This window comes from Otolemur garnettii, unplaced genomic scaffold (genome assembly GCF_000181295.1).
Source record: "Otolemur garnettii isolate 467f Iridium unplaced genomic scaffold, OtoGar3 scaffold00071, whole genome shotgun sequence".
Taxonomy (NCBI): Eukaryota; Metazoa; Chordata; class Mammalia; order Primates; family Galagidae; genus Otolemur; species Otolemur garnettii.
Window position 1 is genome coordinate 8,656,239 of NW_003852466.1, and position 22,837 is coordinate 8,679,075.

The following is a 22,837-nucleotide window of genomic DNA, read 5'->3' on the forward strand; positions in this document are numbered from 1 at the left end:
TTTTTTTTTTTTTTTTGTCTCACTTTCTCACTTTCTTGCCCTCGGTAGAGGGCCATGGCGTCATAGCTCACAACAACCTCAAACTCTTGGGCTTAAAAGATTCTATTGCCGCAGCCTCCCAAGTAGCTGGGACTCCAGGCATTGTGAGAGCCGAGCTGACGCCTCTTTTAATGATGGCCACCCCCGCTATCTTAGGCCCAATGAGTCAGCATAACATCCCCCCCCCACCCCGCAGATCCCAAAGACAGCACCACCCCATGGCGGGAATCCTATGCCCAATCACGAGCTAATGCCTAACCTGTAATCTGCCCATGCCCCTAGCAACCAATCAAAATTGTACCTGTACTTTACCCCTCCCCTTCCTGTTTTCTGTACCTTATAAAAACTGATTGCACCTCCCGGGAGGGGCTCTCCCTGGGTGTGCTTACCAGGAGAGTCCAGGCCTGGGCTTGAATAAAGCTTGCCTCATGATCTTTACATCGGAGTGTGTCTCAGACTGTTGGGTCTGAAAAATCCTCCCAAATCAACCACAACAGACGAACTCGAGACACGCTCCGATGTAAAAGGCATGAGGTGAAGTTTTATTCAGACTGGCCTGGACTCCCTGGCATGCAAGCCTAGGACGAGCCCCGAACCTGGGGTGGAGGAAGTTTTTATGGGGTACAGAAAGCAAGAGGGGTAGGGTCGGATATGAGTACACTTTTCATTGGTGGTTGGTGATTTCATTAGTAAAGGAGGAAGTAAAGGAGGATTTGCATTGGTGGCTGATGATTTCACTAGTAAAGGTGAATTTGGACTGGTACAGGTGAGGGGTGGAGGGGCCCTTAACTGGGAGCTAGAGTTGGTGCAACCTGGTTACCTGTATTTCAAGGTAATAGAAACTTATTGTTTATTATAGCAGCTATTTGCCTAAGGTGACTCAGTTTACAGCGCAGTGGCTGTGCAACCTGAGGTGGGGGAAGGCTGCAGGGAGTGGCCCTGTAGGTTTCACTGGCAGAGGTCGGGGCGGAAGGGCCATGCAGTAAACAGCTAGGAATGGGGCTTGTGCTGTAAACAACAAAATGGAGCTAGTTTGGTTCTCACAGGACTAACTCTTGAGGGATCGGGAAAAATCCAGGCACAATAGTACCCATCACAATGTCTGGCTATTTTTTAGAGAGGAGGTCTTGTTCTTGCTCAGGCTGGTCTTGAACTCCTGAGCTCAGGCAATCCACCAGCCTCAGCCTCCCAAGTGCTGGGATTACAGGCCTGAGCCACCAGAGCCAGGACAGAGGACACCTGTCAATGTTGATTAGCAAATGGATGAATGTACTAACAAGTGAACTGAGTCTTTCTACCTCAGGGCAAAAGTGGCAGGGAGTTCACTTCAAAGAGGCCCAGCTTATATGAAATACTGGAAAAACTGCTTTTCTCCTGTCTTGCTTATATTCAGAGGGTGTAGTTTGTTTGCCCAAGACTAGAAAATGGGGGCCCTTGTCCAGCCTAGAATGGGGAAACCCTGTATCAAGTCCCTGTTCGTAAATGGCACTGAGAGAGGATACCTGAGAAGGGTGAGATCCAGGAGAACAGGTCTTCTCAAGGAGACCACAAGGATGCACCCGTGGGGTCCTCTCCATGATGACTCAGCTCTTGGGAATTTGTAAACTTAACTTAAACTTCCTGGAACTTGGAAATTTCCAAGTTCCGTATAATCCTATAGTTCCATAGGAGCTGAAACAGCATCTCCTGTTTCATTCAAACTGGCCAATGAGAAGAGTACCTATGGGTTGGAACTTTTTGACTGTCGATAAAAAGAGAAAGCCCAAGCCAGTCAGGGAGCGTGGCCATTTGGAATTCTTCTATGCTGGTAAATAAAGCCCTTTCTCTTATAAACATGGTGTTTGAGTGCTCTTTCTCTCCATTGGTCATCTTCCTGCAACAGCACCACCGAGATTCAAGCTTAAATTTGCCTGAACCAGAAGTTCATTTTTCACTCTTTTCTGTTTAGTGTAGTGATTAAAACAGTGTTGGTGGAGTCAGTTAGAGCTGGGTTCAATCCCAGCTTTGTGGATGACTAGCTGTTTTCTCACCTCCTTGGCTGTCATTCTGAAGCAGCTGTATCTTCCTGTGGTTTTGTGTCTTATTTCCCTGGTAATCAGCCATCTGCATCTTTTCATATTCCTGTGAGCCATCTGAGTGTCTTCTCTGAAGAAATGTCTGTTCTATGATTTCCCTCTGTGTAGTTAAAGCTTAAGGAGGGTTTTCATTATTTGCCCCAGAAAAGTTGGACTTGCCTGCTTTATGCCACTCACAATTTCCTCTTTAGTAAAAGGAAGGATATAGACACCTCACTGATGCTTCCTCTGTTTCCATGAATAAAGACAATTGCAGCTTTTGAATTTATAAACTGAGCAGAAAAACAGAGTATAAACATCAAAGTAAAATATATTTCCATTTGGAGGATGGAAATGCATTTCATTTGTCCACTCTGGAGTTTTGCTTTACTTCACAAAATGGTACAATGGAACAAATACCTTCAGTACTTAGAATCATTTTCTTCTCCTCTTGGCAATTTTTTAACCTTGTGAACTATTCTCTTCTGAACTATTCCATCTGTGAATTTTACACCTTCCTGATTTTCAATCTTTTCAGAATAGCAATAGGTAACAGGAGTTCAATATTTAATAATCTCAATATTTAAACTTGAGTGTTTTTCTCAATGTTATGTTAAAAAAAATTTTTTTTCCTTGAGGCCTTAAAAAAAAGGGTGCAGACAGCTTCCCAGAATGACTGCAGTATCTTTTCATGATAAATATATTTAGATGGTCAATAGTCTAATGGTAATAGAATGCTATTTGAAATTTCTTGAGTGTTCTAAAATGAAGATAGTGGATAATAGTACTGCAATATTACTAAATCAGCAAAGTGACATCTTGAATTTGTTAACCATGCAATGTAATCAGTGACAAGCAATTGTTCCATGCAGCTGAAGAATCTGGATGTACACAGTATGGGCATGTTTGTTAAATCAAAAATATAAGGCCTAGAGGATAACATTCTATAAAATGTGGCCAATTTATGCAATAATTATTAAAAAGAACTTAATTTTCCCTGAACAATATTCTAATCTTAACAAGGAGCTGAATGTAATGTGCTATCAACTTTGAATAGTTTTATTTTATTTTATTGTTTGAGACAAAGTTTCATTATGTCACCCTTGGTAGAGTGCCGTGCGTGGCATCACAGCCCACAGCAGCCTCAAACTCTTGGGCCTAAGTGATTGTGTCTTGCCGCAGCTCCCAAGTAGCTGGGACTACGGGTGCCCGCAACAATGCCAGGTTCGAATCCACCAGCTCTGGTCTATGCGGCTGGTGCCCTAACACTGAGCTATGGGCATCAAGCCAACTTTGAATAGTTTTTAAAGCATTTTGGGGTGATACAAATTTCTGGATCTTGTTACTTTTATAATTTCCTTCATTTGAAAATACTGCAAAAAAATTTACTCCTTTATTTATATGGATTTTTCAAACATAATTGTATAGAGAATTAGAGTGACATAGAGGAAAAGTAAATTTGTGGGGGGTTTTTGTACTGTGTTTCCCTGAAAATAAGACACCGTCTTATATTTATTTTTTCTCAAGGAGACACACTAGGGCCTATTTTCAGGGGATGTCTTATTTTTATAAAGTATAATACAACAATCTACATTTATTCAAATACAGTTAAGTCATCTTCTTCTGGAACCTGACAGAGGGAGCCGACCTTGTTGGTGGGGCTGGCGCTAGTGATGCGTGAACTCCTCTCCACTGGCCATTTGCACGTGTGCAATACCTTGGTTACCACACACGCACCTGCGCAAGTGCAATCGGCTTGGAGAAAGGAGCTGTGGCAGATAAAAGGTATTCCAGTCTTCCTTACCACTCTGAGCCAAATGCATGGCCCATCACTAGGTCTTATTATTGGGGTAGGGCTTATATTTAACAAATGCATAGAAATCCTGCTAGGGCTTATTTTTTGGGTAGGTGTTATTTTCGAGGAAACATAGTTCACTTTTATACTAATAAAACAATGACTATTTTAATTGGATCTCATGTCTATTATATATACTTTGGGAATTCATTTCAACCCTAATATAAATAAATAGCCCATAAAGCTTAATTCAGATTTAATCAGCTCTTCTGTTTTAAGACAGAGACTCACCATGTCACCCTTGGTAGAGTGCTCTAAAGTCGCAGCTCACAGCAACCTCTAACTCTTGGGCTTAAGTGATTCTCTTGCCTCAGCCTCCCAAGAAGCTGGGACTACAGGCACCTGCCACAATGCCTGGCTATTTTTTGTTGTTGTTGTCATTGTTGTTTAGCAGGCTCAGGCCAGTTTTAAACCCACCAGCCCCAGTGCACGTGGCTGGTGCTCTAACCACTGAGTTATGGGCGCCGAGCCAGTTCTTCTTAGAGTATAATGATTTCCCAGAAAAATGATTTTTCTTCATGGCAAGCATTATAGTGTTCCATTGATTTTTTTTTCCTACTTTAATGACAAAAGGATAAGTCACACTTGGACTTTTAGTGTGTTAATTTACACTTAATGCCTCCGTTTACACATGCCTGTGGTTTTATCCTCATGTTAGTTGATAGAAACTGACCCATAGAGACATGAGGACCAGGGGGGCTAGTCTCGCCTGTCCACCTGGAGTGGATGACAGGAGGCTGCTGGCTCCAGGTGACAGTTAAAGGTATTTCATTTCATTCTCAAGTGTCCTTGTTTGGATGTAAGTTGTATCATCACTCTACGTTAGCCAGCTGTGGCTTCTGATAAGACTGCTAAGGAATTTAAAGCTCTTTTATTAGAAAAAGACAGACATATCAAACCTGAGATAAGAAATGCCTCGTGGCACTATCTATTTCAGCGAAACTTTTTATGACTTTAGCCTTAGGGCAGCTACACCTTTGCACAGGCAAGCTGATATTACCAACTAACGTTTAAGGTAAACTAACAAGATTTTCTAAAGATAAGGAATGTATACTGGTTTAAGGTAATGCTTTTTATATTGAGTCATTTAGAAAAATCAAGAGAGATTCAAACCCTAAATATTAGTTAAACAGAGTGTTTATTGACTTACATTTTAGGAGAAAGATAAAAATCACCTGAAAATCAGTTTGCATTAGGGATTTAATTGTGGTCAATACCCTTATAGCTTGGCTTTCCAGGCTTTTTACTTCTAAGGGGTATTGGTGCATTATGAAAACTAATGTCCAGAACTAATGGTCTGAGACTTTGAAAAATTGTGACTAATTGAAGAAGTGGTGTATTTTATTATCTATTAATCATAAGGTATTAGAAAAATGTCCAAAACACAAGTTTACAAGGACTACTATAACACTTAGCCAGGAATTTAATAAACGATATTATAGTTTCCCGAGCATTGTGTTTAATTTTGGATTTGTTTGTATAATTTGCCATATAAATGTAGATTATTTTTCTTACATTATAGAAGCTAAAGTCACTATTTTATCCTTATACTACTATAAAAGCTACAGTTGTCTGTTTATGTTAACTTTCATAAACATATTCAACAAATGTTTATTAAATTATTACTATGTCTCAAGCTCTATTTTAGGTAGTTGGTGTTGTTATGCCTAGGAGTCTCTCAAAGACCACACCACCAGACCAGTTGAATTTAAAGAGGAGTCCTTTTATTGAAGAGCCGGCTACCTCAGGGTCCCAACATGGGGTTTCTGAGAGCAGCCCTGAGTTGTCTGCGGCTCTGGTTTTTACAGGGCAAAACTTTTCCAGGGGGAAAACAAGTGTTATTATAGAAGCAAAAATGGCAGTTAAAGGGGCAGGGGAATCACAAGGGTAGGGTGGTTAGTTATTTTACACAATGCCGTGATCACAAGGGAGATTAGTGATTTTTCTTCCTTACAAAATGGGTAAAACTCACAACATCCTTGGAGGGAAATGCCATGATCACAAGAGAGATTAGTGACTTTTCTTCCTTACAAAATGGGTAAAACTCACAACATCCTTGGAGGGAAATGCAGGGAGGGGAACTCCATGATCATAAAAAGCTATAATCACCAGGGCCACAATCACAAAGCATTGACAGTTACACAATGGGAGGGCAAAAAAGAGGAACTAGTTTTGAAGGTAAAAGGGAGTAAATACTAAAATGGAGTCATGCTTGTTCTTTTAACATTTCAATATCATGTATGGATGGTACGAAGACCATCTTAACATAATCATAAAGGTTGCTGTCACGAGGGTAATTAGTGACTTTCTACACAATACTAATAATTCTAATAGTTATAACCAGAAACACTTAAAATACCATGCAATGGGTGGGGAGGCAAGTGGAACCAGTGTTTTTTTTTTTTTTTTTTTTTGCAATAAAATATAACAAAACAACAGAATGGAGCAGGGGTCCTCAAACTTTTTAAACAGGGGGCCAGTTCACTGTCCCTCAGACCATTGGAGGGCTGGACTGAGGGCCCTGGGACTAGTCAGCTGCTAAGCAGGACAAGCAGTGGTGGAAAGAATACCCAGTGGGCCGGATAAATGTCCTAGGTGGGCCACATGTGGCCCATGGGCTGTAGTTTGAGGACGCCTGGAATGGCTCCCCACTGATTCTCAGGAATAAGAGTTACAATAATTGGAGTTAAGCCACTTTTGTTTCCCCCTAACAGCGTATCAGTAAATTAAACAGAGAAAAATTTTGGCTCTCATGGGACTTACATTTTGGCAGAGGCAGAGTGAGAGGGCCAGACTAGCTCCATCTTGCTGTTTACTACACAAGCCCCACTCCTAGCTGTTTACTACGTAAGCCCCACTCCTAGCTGTTTACTACACATGCCCCACTCCTAGCTTTTTACTATGTAAGCCCCACTCCTAGCTGTTTACTACATAAGCCCCATTCCTAGCTTTTTACTACGTAAGCCCCACTCCTAGCTTTTTACTATGTAAGCCCCACTCCTAGCTGTTTACTACACAAGCCCCATTCCTAGCTGTTTACTGCATAAACTCCATTCCTAGCCCTTCCGCCCCAACCTCTGCCAGTAAAACCTGCAGAGCCACTCCCTGCTGCCTTCCCCCACCCCTCACCTGTACCAATCCAAATCCTCCTTTACTAATGAAATCACCAACCACCAATGAAAAGTATACTCATATCCAACCCTACCCCTCTTGCTTTCTATACCCCATAAAAACTTCCTCCACCCCGGGTTCGGGGCTCGACCTAGGCTTGCAAGCCAGGAGAGTCCAGACCCGGGTCTGAATAAATCTCACTTCTTGCTTTTTACATCAGAATGTGTCTCGGAGTGTCTGTTGGGATTCACTTGGGAGAATTTTCGGGCACAACAAGAGAGAAAATAAATTAGAAATATAATACATAAGCATGTGCTACAGTATTTTAGATGGTAATAATGTTACACAAAAAGAAAAATTCCAGTAGGGTAAAGGAAGTCAGATATGCCTAATAAAAATAGTATAGCTATAATATAATTTTGTTGACAAATCATAAAATTAACTGTATACCACCAGTATATGTACTATACTTTTGGAAACAGTATTGTAGGCCAACATCTTCATTTGGAAATTATAGAATACAAAGTCTCTTAACAAAACAAAATCACTTAAAAGTAAATTGACAAAGGTAATTAGCACATAGAATAAATCCAGAACGTAGAGCCATGGCTTTTTGGTTCCCAGCCATGTGTTACTTCTTTTTCATAATTCTGGAGCTTTGTGACAAACCCTCAACTATATTAGATGTTTGTAAATTCTCAAGACAAACCATATGTGTAACTCTGACCCCAAAGACCACAGTGCATTGATGTGATTGAGAGACAATTTTACAGTTCTCACAGTATTTTGGTGGACTCTTTAGTTTTTTATATATGGTATAAGATCATATCGTCAGTAAACAGTGACAGTGTACCTGCTTCCTTTCTGATTTAGATGCCTTTTATTTCTTTTACTTACCTAATTCCTATGTCTGGGATTTCTAGTACTATATTGATGAGGATGTGGTGAGAGTAGCTATCCTTGTCACATTTCTGATCTTAGAGGAAAAGCTTTTAAATTTTCACTATGATAGCCATGGGCTTGACATATGTAGTTTTTAATATGTTGAGGTATATTATTTCTATACCTAATTTGTTGAGATATTTTAACATGAAAGGATGTTGAATTTTGTCAAATGCTTTTTCTGTATCTTTTGGTGTGATCATGTTTTTTGCCTCTTACAGCCACATAGATGAACCTGAAGGACATTATGCCAAATGAAATAAGCCAGACACAGAAAGAAAAATTCTGTATGAGCTCACTTATATGTGGAATCTAAAATAGTCAGACTCAGATTAGCAGAGAGTAGAATGATGGTTACCAAGGCCTGAGGGGGATCTTCGTCAAAGGATACAAAGTTTCAGTTAGACAGGAGAAAAAAGTTCCATAACATACAGTGACCGTAGTTAGTGTATTGTATATTTGAAAACTGCGAAGAGAGTATATTTTAAATGTTCTCACCTCAAAAAAATTGACATGTATGTACGGTAATAGATTTGCTAAGTAGGTTGATTTAGCCATTACACAATGTGTACATGTATAAAACATTATCTACCATAAATATATACAATTTTTATTTGTCAGTGAAAATGAATGAATAAACAAATAATTAAAAAAATTTCATATGTACTTGAAATGGAAGGAGAAAGCTATTTACTGTTACATAGATTTTACTGATTTAACTTCTAGAGCAGCGGTTCTCAACCTGTGGGTCGCAAGCCCTTTGGGGGTCGAATGACCCTTTCACAGGGGTTGTCTAAGACCATCGGAAATATGTGTTTGGAACCAAGACACCGCTTCTCATGTGTGGGGGTCACCACAATGTGAGGGACTGTATTGAAGGGTTCCAGAATTAGGAAGGTTGAAAACCACTATTCTAGAGTGAGGGGTTTGTCTGGCTGGAGTCTTAGTGGTGCAGTTACAGAGATCATAGAATAGCCGAAAAGGGAAGCAGGGAAAAGAGGAGAGAAAGTATTTCTATGTCTTTTTTTTTTTTTTTTGAAGTTAAAATACCTCTATTGCTTCCTCTGATTAAAAAAGCAACATAAAATTATTATTAAAATGCTTATAGAATGATATACTCATTAAAGTCAAAATTATCCATAATCCCTCCAGACAGGACATTTGTAGTCCAACCTTCTGCACTCTTTATGTGTATAGATAATTGTGTATGAAACTATATCTCCCATAGATTATATTGTTAGAACGACATTCTATTACTATGACCATTTTTGTTTAACATAGTTATATAAGGGGTATTTTTATAATCATATGACTATCATCACAGAAATAAATGTTTGCACATACATACATACATGTATATTTAAATAAATGGATAGCCTCATCATTTTAATGATTATGTAAAACTCTACTGTGTTCATGTACTGTAATTAATTTATCTCTCACTTCTTGGCAGGAATTTATTAATTTTCCATTATAAGTAGTGCTGTGATGAGTTTGCATTCTTGTGTTGTTGTCTAGTTAGTTTTGTAGTCTAAATTCTTAAGTTGAGATTATTGGGTCAAAAGACATACAAATTTATAGTTACATTTTGTAAGATTGACCTCCTATTGATTTTAATAATCAAATTTACTATTTCCTGACAATACAGTTGATAAAATTTGATATTTAGACATTAGTAATCAAATTTACTTTTTCTTTTTTTTTTGGCCAGGGACGGGTTTGAACCCACCACTTCCAGTATATGGCTGGCGCCCTACTTCTTTGAGCCACAGGCACCAAATTTCCTATTTCTTGACCATCTAGTTGATCAGATTTGATAGCTAATCATTTAATTTACATTTATTTGATTACAAACAAGGTGTCACGTAGTTCATACATTGGCCGGCCCTTCGGCTCACTTCCCCTTCTCTGCAGGCCTCTTCTTTCACCCCTTGTCAGTCCACCTGTCTTCTGCTCAGACCTCCACGGCTACAGCACCCTGGCATTCCATCTCAGGTCATCTTTCTTTCTCTGACTACTCAAGTCTGGATTTTCTCATTTGGTTGCACATCTTTAAATATCATCCATGTGCCAGTGATTTATAACTCTAGCTCTGACTGCTCTCCTGCATTTCAGCACCCACTGAAACTTCAGCACTTGATCTGGCATTCTGTAGCACATAGGTTTGGCAATTAATTATTTTATATTAATCTTATTTTGTGTAGACTGAACCTGAGGTCTCTCAGTTCAACGTTTTCTTCCATTCTGTGTTGAACATTCTTTCCCATAGCTTCTATTCTCTAATTCAAGGATTCTAGTTATTCCTAGGAAGGGTCTCCCGTACTTTTTTTTTCACATCTCTATTCTGATTACTTTCACATCTTTGTGCAGTTCCAGTGAATTCCAGCCCATAGTCACATCACGGCTGATCTGCTTCTTTGCTATGGCACTTCTATTCTCTGCAATTTCCTAGACAGTTGTAATTTCCCCAGAGTTTGTTTTCTTTACAAACAAACTCTGTTTGAGAAAAACTTGTTGTTCTTCTCCTTGTCAGCTCTCTTTCCATGTTGATCTGCTTTCTTAGCTCCATTTTCTTTTCACCTCTGTTGTCCAGAGCCTACAGTAGGTGATTATGGAAGATAAGACAATAGATATCTACAGACATGACTTCATGGATCCAGTTGTCTTGTTGACAGACTAACTCCAGGAAATTGTTAAAGTGGCTTGCTCAGAAAATTTGTTTATGATTTCAGGCTGTCATCAACAGCAAAACAGGAGTGTTGGTTCGGTAATAGTGCAACTCTCCTTTGAAATGCTACACAGAGCAGAACTTACTGGAATATAGCCTTAACCCTTGAAGTGCCTTTCCCCAGTGCTTCTGCAGAAAGCCCTGATGCCTTTGCAGGATTCTCTGTTGTGTGTCTGGAATGGAAAAGCATCGCAGAAGTCTGCTTGACGTCTTGTTAAGGAATTCTCCAATTTGGGGAAAATAGACTCTAAGCACAGAGGAATATAAGAAAACTCACACTGAATGTGGCTTTTTCAGTGGCATTTGTTTCAAAATCTTAAGAAATCCAGCCTTTTCTGAGGGAAACTTTGAAACTCAGATAAAGTTTTAAAATGATCTTTTTTATTTGATTTTCTGGAGTGCAGTTTGTAAGCCCAACTTTATAATTTCGATGCTCTTGTTCCCTATTTGCATAATGAGACTATTATACTATTATACAAATAATCATTGAAATTATTATGTGTGTAACTTACCTTCTTCATCCTTTAACTCTAGCAGAATCCACAGTGGGAGCCTTTCCTGCCTGATCCAGTTCCCATTTGTTGTTCCTCCCAGGGGACATCCTGCATTTTAACTGTGCGTTCACTGGTTTATCCAACAGACTCTGAGTGCTTGGAGGGAAAGGGTCGGACATAATGCAGCTTGGTGCCTTCCATCAGTTTTGGAAAATTCTCAGCCATTATCTTTTCAAATATTACTTCTGATTTTTTCTTACTTTCCATATTGATTGGAAATTGGTTAAAAAGATATGTAAATGTCTGACTATCTCTGTGCGTAAGACTGTACACCACCCCACTCCCCCACACACACACCTCACCAGGAGGGCTCGTCTGAACCATTTTGTTTGCCTTTACTAGGAGCTGAACTCTATCTGAATTGAAGAAAGAAATCAATAAATATTTATTGACTTAGAAAATAAATACACTTACTCCATTATTTTAAATATACTACAAATCTCAGTAAAACAAGGAATTTTTTTTTTTTTTTGAGACAGAGTCTCACTTTGTCATCCTTGGTAGAGTGCTATGGTGTCATAGCTCACAGTAATCTCAAACTCTTGGACTCAAATGGTTCTCTTGCCTCAGCCTCTCTAGTAGCTGGGACTACAGGCACCTGCCCCAATGCCTGGCTATTTTTAGACACGAGGCAAGTGAGATGAGAATTTGGTATAAAATGTTTCTGTGTAGGTTCTTTTTATTAAGGACAAATTAAGAAAAAATATATATGTATTACATGTAGCAGATTAATGATTAAGATCTAGAATATGGACATTTCTATAAATCAACGTGAATAACAAAAACAGTTGATAGAAGATCAGAATTCAAAAGGCATTTTATATAAATAAAAGATGACATTAATAGACAATAAACCATGAAAAAGGCTCAACCTCATTAAAAATCAGAGAAATGCAACTTGCAATGATAATAAGGAATGTTTAACATCCTCCATACTGACTACCAGAAGTTTGACTAATCCATGCATGGAGTGGTGAGAACTATTTTACACTGCTGGTGGGTGTGTGAATTGGTATGCTCAAGAAAATAATTTGTTCTTATCTTGTGAAGGTGAGTAGATGCATATCCTATAGCCAGGATTTTCATTCCCAGCTACATGGCTGAAAAATAATCCTGCACACATACACTTGAAGATACTAACAAGGCCGGTGAGAACAGCATGGTTTGTAATAGCAACAATTAACTGTCAAGAACTCAGGTGCTGTTTGATAGTTGAATGGATAGATTACTGTATGTTCACAAAACAAAATGCTAAATGGCAGTAAATGAGTTGCTACTGCGCACATCAACATCAATGACTCCTGAAAACATAACAATGAGTTAAAAAAACAAATTGTGGGACATATATACCTATGACCCCAGCTTATATAATGTTAGAAACCATGCAAAGCTTAATATGCATTGTCCATGGGTATCCCTGGATATGGCAAACTGGGAGCAAGGATGGAGACAACAGTGTAGGACAGTGAGCACATGTTGTTGGGATCAGAAAGGGTCGCACATAGGACGTCAGTATTGTTGTTTTTTCTGTTTTATAGGCAATGGCGTGGGTTCATACACGTTTGTAGTAAATGGGTTTCATGATTTATTAGGTTGGAAAGACTTCTGATAATAATTTTTTTCTTGATAAAATATATAATGTAAAAGTGCTAACACAATTTTATAATGGTTTGCTCTGTAAACCAATAGAAGAATTAAAAGCAAAAACTTTAATTGTCAGGCAGCCACTGTGGCTCAAAGAATATAGGGCACCGGCCCCATATGCTGGAGGTGGCAGGTTCAAACCCAGCCCCGGCCAAAAACTGCAACAAACAAACACACTTCAATTGTCCAAGAAAATGTTTTAGCATGATACAAACTAAAACAGAATCTATGCAACTGAAATTGACAAAGGGAGTCTTAATCCTGGTGCACTTAAATTGCTACTTCTCTTAAAATACAGTGTATGAACCAATGAAATTAAAATAGAAGATCCTACAGTGGGTAATTCTGAGTGATCCTAGAGGTTACCTTTAGAACTAGGCACACACCGTCTGCCTGAGTGGCTCAGGGATGCTGATTCTGGGTTACAGTGTTTTATCACATATCGGATGCTGGTTTTCTAGCACCATGTTTGGAGAACTTTGAGTTAAAGCTGACGTTAATAGTTTCCAAATTTGGCAAATAAAAGGTAGAGAAGCAAAAACAAAAACAAATCAAATCCTGAGATTTTTTGGCAAAGACATGAGTGTGCTGGTTTATTTGAGAAATGTAACAAAATTAACAAGAAGTTAATGATCAGTTCTCCATAAATAAAGAACATGTAATTATAGGGGGTGTATTTAGAAATATTTCCTTTGGCTGCAATCTGTGCACAGCTGTTAATGAGAAATATCGCTACCTTCTTTGATAAGAGAAGAGCCTCAAATTGAGGAATCTGAGTTCTGCTATTAAATTATACCTGTGTAGAATGAAAAGTTTGATTAATGTATTCAATTTAACTTACTTAGACAGAATAGAAAATTAAAATAACTTCCCTGAGAGCTCAAAGATTAGAGGCAGATTCAGCAGCTTTGCATACAGTAGCACGGAGCCCCTGACGCTCTGTACATTCAGCCTTAGTTGATTAATGAAGAGCTCGAATAGTAACAGCAGTTGTAAAGTGTAGAAAAAGAATGTTTCAAAAAAAGATTATAGAGGAAATGTGATGATAAGAGTGAGATAATGAAATACGTGGAATCTGGCTGCCTTTCAGATTCTAGGATCCTTCTTTGTGGCCAAAGAGTATGTTGAAATAGAAAATGGGGCCAGGAAGTTTTGTTTTGCTGAGAATTTCACTATATTTCTGGACTAGTGGGTTGAGTTTGATAATGACTGAATACATGGATTCCCTTTTTGAAACCCTGATAGTTCAAGTGTAGTTTTGGGAATATGGTAACAGCTCATGCCGATCCCCGGGGAGTGTGATTTTATTTAATCTTCCTTTCAGCTGTATGGCAAGGTAGAGCATCACGTCCATGAGATAGATGGCAGAGATTGAGGAAACTGCGTTTAAGTACCTTGCCTAATGTTCTCCAGTTAATAAAAGGTGGGAGTGAAATTCATGCCCAGCCACACTCTAATTACTGTGCTAAAATCTTTCAAATTTTTCATCCAAAGGGAGGAATTTATTTGCATGGCTATTTACTTGGATTTAAAGTTAAGTTTTTTTCCCTCTCTACTATATTAGAGAAGTTTATATCTCAAATCCCTACCTCTATGTTCATTTAATTCTCACCCTTAATATCCATGACTCTTATGGGCACTGACTGATCAAGTTTCCAGGTCAGTCCTGGGTCCCAACATTCCAGCAGTTGCATAAAGTGACAGAGTCCATCCCATTAGCAGACGAGCCATTCTGAAGTTAGTCAAAAAGTCCTTTCTTCATCGATATTGTTACAGAAGACGAATGGGTAAAATGGCAGGTGTCTCTGCAACATTATATCAGTTATGCAAATAGACTCTTCTCTATTTGAAAAATAGTAGGGAAGAAAAGCAGAATATGTGTTTTTTAAAGTGCACCTTGATGGAAAACTTTATTTTTATAGTAATATAAAATATCCAAAGCAATGTTTTTATTGATAGAATGTTTTCAATTTTAGTACACTCACAAAAAAGTTGATTAATTTCTGGACTGGAGCTCCCTTTTATTCAAGATAAAATAGAGTACCTCAGTTTCCCTTGATGGAAAAACAATCAGACATTCAAACAGAGCTGAAATTCGTTTTCCAGGAATTAGTGAATTAGTGGAAAAGAATCTTCATGAATGTAAATCAGTTATGTTGGTAATCTATTTAATTACAGTGATGTGGAGTGTGGTGTGAAATATGCGACTGTAGAGGTGATACTAATTCCTTTAATTAGCAGCCAAAGACTCAAAATAAAAAGGATCATTTAGTATTGGCAAAGTAGAATGGGTGAAAAAGTCCATCAGTTTTTGGCCTGAAAGCTAAGCCCTGGAATTTCTAATTCATCTTCCTCTAAAACAAGGGGGGAAACTGGTTACAAGTGAATAATGCATTGAATCGGTTCTGGAATGATAGTTACCACAAATTATTCAAAACAGTATCTGAAGACCTATTGAATATGAAAGAAGAGTTTAAAATGCAAATGGGCTGGGTAATGGAGCTCAGTGACTTGCTGTTTGAAATTCGCCTGGATTCATAAATTCTTATTTTATTTTCACCTGTAATATACACAGAACATTATTTAAGCATAATGAAGATAAAAATAGCTTACATAAGTATATGTGAAGTGCTAATAAACAAATTGCTAATGATAATCATATTTGAATACTCTATGTCATCTTACGCAGAATGTGTTTCTCTGAATGTATTTGTGACTATATAATTTTGAGGAAAAACTTTGATGTTCAATGTTAAGAATCTTTCTGTAGGAAACTCTTCTGGACAGCAAGTGCCTTAAAGGCGTGGGTCTCTCTTTCTCTCTGTACACATGCACATGCAGGCATGCTTTTTTTTCTTTGTCAGTACAAAGTGATTTATTGGGGAACTAACAAATAGAACCATGACCTTGGGCAGCCACAAGACAGGTAGGTCTCTGCACCACTACCCCTAACCCCAAAGGCTTATATACCATAAGGTACATGCGCTCCAGAAGGAATGTGCAAGACAATTAAAGTCCACCATTCAGGGAAAGGCAAGGAAGCTATGTGCATCATAGCCTGTAATTTGCCTAAGGGCAGGATTTATCATAAGTACACGTTTATGATAACATTAAGACTGTCTTGGCTTACACAAAACAGCAAATAAAGTAGACATCTTGGAGGCATTCCCAAGACTGGAGTTAATCAAAAGCTAACATGGCAGATTAGCATCCAAGATGAAATGACTTGAGGCTCCACATTTACTCAATTGTGCAAAGCTAAAAATAGCTCACAAGAAAAGTCTTCTTGATTCGTGTTGACGCTTTGCCGACCGTGGCGTTTGGTGGTGACATCAAGTCCCACACGCAGCGCAGGGAAAGTGGCGCAGTCAGGACACAGTCTGCTCCGCTGCGGCCCCTCCGGGCTGCCGCACTTGGCCTCCGTTACTCTTGCCTGCGCTGTACCGCTCCTCCTCGCCTCCGGAAAATGAAACCTACTTCCCTCAGGCTGAGGTAAGGGTGGGTTCCATCATCTTCTCTCATCACAGAGAGAAAAGGCAAAGTCAACTCTCCAGGCATGCTTTGTGTCACTGCACCTGCTTTATTGCACTACAACACGTAGTATTGTGTTTTTTACAAGTTGAAGGTTTTGGGTAACCTTGCATTGAGAAAGTTGATTGGCTCCATTTTCTAAACAGCATGTGCTCACTTGGTGTCTCTGTGTCTCATTTTGCTGACACAGCCCTTCACCCAGGGGGTGTGCCGCATACCCTTACATCCTACCTGTTAGTTGAGAGCACGAGAATCTCCCTCTCTCCTCCTCTCTCCCCACTTGGAATTTAATTGTGTTTTTCTCTTGCATGGGCACCTAGTTGTTCATCTGTTGGTTTCTTCTTACTATTGTGTACATTGGCTACTTGCTTTAACATTCTTGTGATACTTTACTACTAAGGAGAATATTATTCAACTTCATCCAAGTTAATACAAAAGATATTTGTCTCCATCTTTTTATGGTTGATGCATATATATCAGGAGTACTACTCATATACATATATATATGTATATATATATATATATATATATCAGGAGTATATATACACATCCATATATATATATATATGGAGTACCATTCAGTTGAGTCAAACTAAGTGCCGTCAACCCAGGAATGGATTAACAAACTATGATATATATAGATATTAATTCATTCCTGAGTTGATGGGCACTGACTTTGACTCCACATCCTAGTTGTGAATTGAGCTGCGATAAACATTCTAGTGCAAATGTCTTTATGGTAAAATAATTTTTTGCCTTCTGGGTTAGATAAATAGCTAGCAATGGGATTGAGGGATAAACAAAAAGTTTATGTTTTGCTTTTTGAGGATTCTCCATACTTCTTCCCAGAGAGGCATAAGACAATAACTTAAGCCACCAGTGCTGCACATCCTTCATTCTGGGTATGGGATCAGGACCTCGCTGGAATTAGAGGAGGGGGTCTATGATTTATAATCAAACAGGGTACATCAGATAATTTTTTACGGCAAGTTATTACAAATAATATCTCTGGTTTTATGGCTGGCTTTCTGGGAAAGAGGTTCTTGTTTCTGTGGCCTGTCTTAACGGAGAGGGATTATAGTTTCTAAGGCCTGCTTTAGGGAAGAAGAATGCTGAGAGACAGGAGTACAGGAGAAGGCCAAAGAAAAGCTTTTGCTTCTGAGGCTTCATTTCAAGAGACTGTTTTTTGAGCCTCTATGATATGAATGATAAGAAAGCAAAACAGCCTTATTGCTGATAGGGAGACAGTTTAATTCATTTGGCTAGAAGATTAAACCAGCTGCAATATTCCCTCAAGCTAAAGCCTAATCCAGAATGGAGTTTTAATTCTCTTCAATTTAATGAAGACTGAGTGGTGTGGAAGCTGAAGAAGAAAAGTTTGAGGGTACAAAAGATTGTTTCATGAGGTTTAAGGGCAGAAGCCACCTCTGTAACATAAAAGTGCAAGGTGAAGCAGCAGGTGCTTATGGAGAAGCTGCAGCAGTCACTTAGCTAGAAGATCATTGAGAGGGTGGCTACACAAAACAACAGATGTTAATGTAGATGAAACAGTCGTCTTCTGGAAAATGATGCCATCTAGGACTTTTACAGCTAGAGAGAAGTTGTTGACTGTCCTCAAAGCTTCAAAGAACAGACTGATTCTCTTGTTAGGTGCTAAAGTTGCTAGTGACTTTCAGTTGAAGCCAAATCTCATTACCATTCTGAAGATCTTAGGGCACTTCAGAATGATGCTGAAACTGTCCTCTAGAAATGGAACAACAAAGACCAGGTGATAGCACATCTGTTTACTGCATGGTTTACTGAATATTTTAAGCCCACCGTTGAGACTTACCACTGAGAAAAAAAGATTCCTATAAAACTATCACTGCTCATTGACAATGCACCTAGTTGTCCAAGAGATTTGATGGAATGGAGATGTACAATAAGATTAACATTGTTTTCACGCCTGCTAATACAACATTCATTCTGTAGCTTACGGATCAAGAAAAATAGGAATTTCAACTTTCAAGTCTTATTGTTTTAGAAATACATTTCATAAGGCTATAGCTTCCATGGATAGTCATTTCTCTAATGAATCAGGGCAAAGTGAATTGTAAACTTTCTGGGAAGGATTCACCATTCCAGATGCCATTAAGAACATCCACGATTCATGGGGAACATCAAAACATCCACATAAATAGGTGTTGGGGAGAAGTTGACTCCAAGCCTCATAGGTGGCTTTGGGGCTTTAAGACTTCAGTGGAGGAAGTCACCACAGATATGGTGGAAACAGCAAGAGAACTGGAGCTGACAGTGGAGCCTGAAGAGACGGAATTGTCGTAATCTCAGGATCAAAATCGAAGGGGTGAGGAATCGCTTCTTATGAATGAACAAGGAAAGTGGTTTCTTGAGATGGAATCTGTCCCTGTGAAGAGTCTATGAACATTGTTGAAATGACAACAAAGGATTTAGAATGTTACATCAACTTAAATGATAGAGCAGCGGTAGGATTTGAAAGGATTGACCCTAATTTTGAAAGAAGTTTTACTGTGAGTAAAATGCTATTCAACAACATCCTGTGGTACAGAGTAATCGTTTGAGAAAGAAAGGGTCAATTGCAGAAAATCATTGTTTTCTCTTTTAAGAAATTGCCACAGCCACACCAGCCTTCAGCAGCCACCACCCCAATCAACTGGCCATCATCAACATCCAGGCAAGACCCTCCACAGGCAAAAAGATTGCTGAAGACTCAGATGATTTTTAGCAGTATGTAGCGGTGTACTTTTAAATTAAACTATGTACTTTTTTTAGTCCTAATGCTATTGCACACTCAGTAGATTACAATATAGAATAATCATGACTTTTGTATGCCCTGGAAACCAAATGTTCATGTAACTCACTTTATAGAGATATTTGCTTTATTGTGATGGTCTGGAATAGAACCTGCAATATCTCCACTGTATGCTTGTGTGTATACACCAATAAATTTATTTAAGCCAATAGATCCTCCATTGAACCTTTTTAGAACAAAAATAACTATCTTTTCTACTTTCCTGTTTAGTACATTCCTACATGTTTACATGAAAATCAAAAAACCTTTTTCCACCCATCACTCCCTCATACATATATCTGTTTCTGCTTTGAATCAGCAACAATATCATTAGCAATGGCTGTTCCAGAGTAGAATGTATGTGTATGTGCTTATGTGTGTGCCTACAAGCATGTGTGTGTATGTGTCCAAGTATACACACATTTGTGTGTGTGTGTTTCCTGTCAGCACAGAGCAGGCCGGGAGCCCTTTGTCTTGTCTGACCAGCTCCCCCTGTTGTCTAGCCAGGTTGCACTACCATAACAAAGGACAACTAGCTGAGTTAAAGGACAGAAACTTATCTCTCACAGTCCTGGAGGCTGGAAGTTTGAACCCAGGGTGCCAGTCCAGCCTGGTTCTGGGGACAGCCCTCCTCCAGGCTTGCAGGTGGCTGCCTTCTCTCTTGTGGCCACATGTCGCTGGGACAGAGCACTGGTGTCTCCTTCTCTTCTTCATTGGATCAGGGCTTCATCCTCATGACCTCTAGTAGCCTTAATCACCTCCATAAAGACCTTGACTCCAGTATGGCCACATGGGAGATTCAGGCTTCCACATAAGGGCATTAGGGGACACAATTCACTCCACACGGCCTGGCTTGGAGGGGACACAATTCATTCCACACGGCCTGGCTTGGAGGGAACACAATTCACTCCACACAGCCTGGCTTGGAGGGGACACAATTCATTCCACACGGCCTGGCTTGCTGTCTTACCCTGGTGAAGCCAGTGCTGTGTTCACTGCTGCAGCAGGTGTGCAATGCCAAGAACTGAAGTGCTTAAGGGAAAATAAAATGTGAGGTATTTGTTCCAGACAATGTCAGGCTTGAATTTGTACCTTTGCACAGTATTTCAGGAAATTGGGAGCAGAAGTTTTATTCACCTCTAAATGTACTTCTTTGTATCTGCCCTGTCTGTTCCCTGGAGGAAACTGCAAAAGCTCGTTGTCCAAACTACCAGCCTGTGAATGGTACTAAGCAGGAGCCAAGGGAGCATGGAGCTAGAGATGAAATAACCTTCCAATTATCAGCTTCCCCAGGCGCTCAGTCCTTGAAGCACTCACTTCACTTGCTTTCAGATTCACCTTAGCTTTTCTTAGCAGAAGAAAGCTCATGTTTCCTTAAAATAATGAATGAGCTGAATCATTTAATGTGTAAGTGAGAGGAACCATACTGCCCTATATAAACGGCTGGTATTCTTCACCTAGGAAAGCGGTGGTCGGTGAGCACACTGGCCCTTTATACTATTGTCTTTGAGATTCTCCCTCATTCAACACATTTATTACATAATCCTCCAACATCAAGAGCAAAACATAATGACACCAAACTTAAGACATAATAACACCAAGTACTAGACATGGTGTGCATGTGCTGGCCCTGGAATTTACTCCTTTGCTGTGTCTTCCTGTTACAATGGGTGATAATAATGATAAGGTGAGAACATAATGTGGCCAGATTCTGTGATTAGTGCTTTAATAGATGAAATCAATTCATTCTTGCAAAAAATCCTATGGTAGAGGTAAATACATCCCCATAAAATGAGAAACTAAGTGCAACAATTGTTAAAAAATGATAGGAAATAATAGTGCAATTCATTTTCACCTTTTTCATTGTTCAGTAAAAAATGTATTGATGAAATGGGGTGGTGGCTGCTACAGGAAATTGTATGAGTAAATAAAGGTGCTGTGACAGTCAGACAAGCCGTGGGCCCGTGGCACAGACAGACATCACACAGGTCCTCCCGACGCGGCCCCTGGAGTTACCCAGCCCTGAGCCTCCATCCTTTCACTTTCGGTAAACTCTGTTATGCACATGTCCTCAAATACTTTGCCTCAACTTCAGAGAAGCTCTGAAACTTGGTTTCAACTTCCATGCAGCCAGAAAAAGAGCATAGAAGCCTCCTTTAAATAAGCTTAAAAAAGGCACAAGCAATGTAACCTAATCATTTACCCTCACATTAATCTGAACGTAAAAAAAGATATGAAAAATAAATAGCTTAAACATCAAAGATCCACTTTGAATGCAACATTACATAAAAGAGATAAGATTTGGATGCATGCAGATTTCACACTATTTTAAAGGCCAGAAAGTACATTCACATGGTCCTAATGTCTACCTTCCAGTCCAATGCCTGTTTGTTGAATTTAAGTAAAATTAAGTCTAATTTTGCCTTATTATTTTACAAATGGAAAGGCTGGGGAACAGAGAGGTTAGTGCCTACTCTAAGGCCACACAGCTTGCTAGCAGTAAAACCAGGCCTGCACATTCATTGCAGTAGCGTGAATGGCAGTGAGTAGCTACTCAAGATCAGATGGTTGTGGAGTCATGCAGCTCATGTCTTGTGTCAGACAATATATTCATCAAGCGTTAATGTTAGCCACTCTTTTTGATATGGGATTACTGTACATGTATTTTTATAAAGGAGAAAGGCTAACACACATTGTCTCCCATTGGTGGGATGGAAGGTGATGAGGAGAACATGGTATGTTTCCCTAAAAGAGAATGACGTTTTGGAATATTACTTGAAGAAAAACAGAACTGTAATTTTATGACCTGAATATATTATCGTTATTTATTAGGATAATTTCTAAGTTCCTAGAGTTTTCCTCAAAACCGCCCATACATTTTAATCACATCCTTATCAACAATGAAAGACGCTTTTCTGTGTCATTTATAGCCCATGGATTAAGAGCAGGGACGGAAGAGATGGTCACCCTGGCTTCAAATTCTTTTATAAATTTGAAAGCTTGAGCAGGTGATGTTGAATAAGAAACTTAAACTAAGTATTTGGTATGAAACAAGGACAATAATGTAGCATAAAAACCCAGTGTTGAGCATGAAATAAATTCCCAGTATTATTCTTAATCTCCGTGAGAGGACAGCACTGATTAGTAGCTTTGCTCCAGAATATACAGCAATTCTGCATGTTCTTTTTTTTTTGAGACAGACTCTCAAGCTGTCTCCCTGGGTAGAGTGCTGTGGTGTGATAGCTCACAGCAACCTCTAACTGGGGCTCAAGCAATCCTCTTGCCTCAGTTTTTCTATTTTTAGTAGAGACAGGGTCTCACATTTTGCTCAGGCTATCCAGCCACCTCAGCCTCCCAGAGTGCTGGGATTACAAGTGTGAGCCACCACACCTGGCCTGCTGTGTGTTCTTTACCACATGGTGCTCCACTGGTGCTTCTAACAAATCCGGCTGTTTACTCTTTCATGCTGTCCTCCGTAGTAAATGGAAAAGATTTCTTTGTTGTCTGTGACTTTCACGGCAGCCATATGTATGTTAGCACTGACATAAACAATTTCAGTTCTTTTTAGCA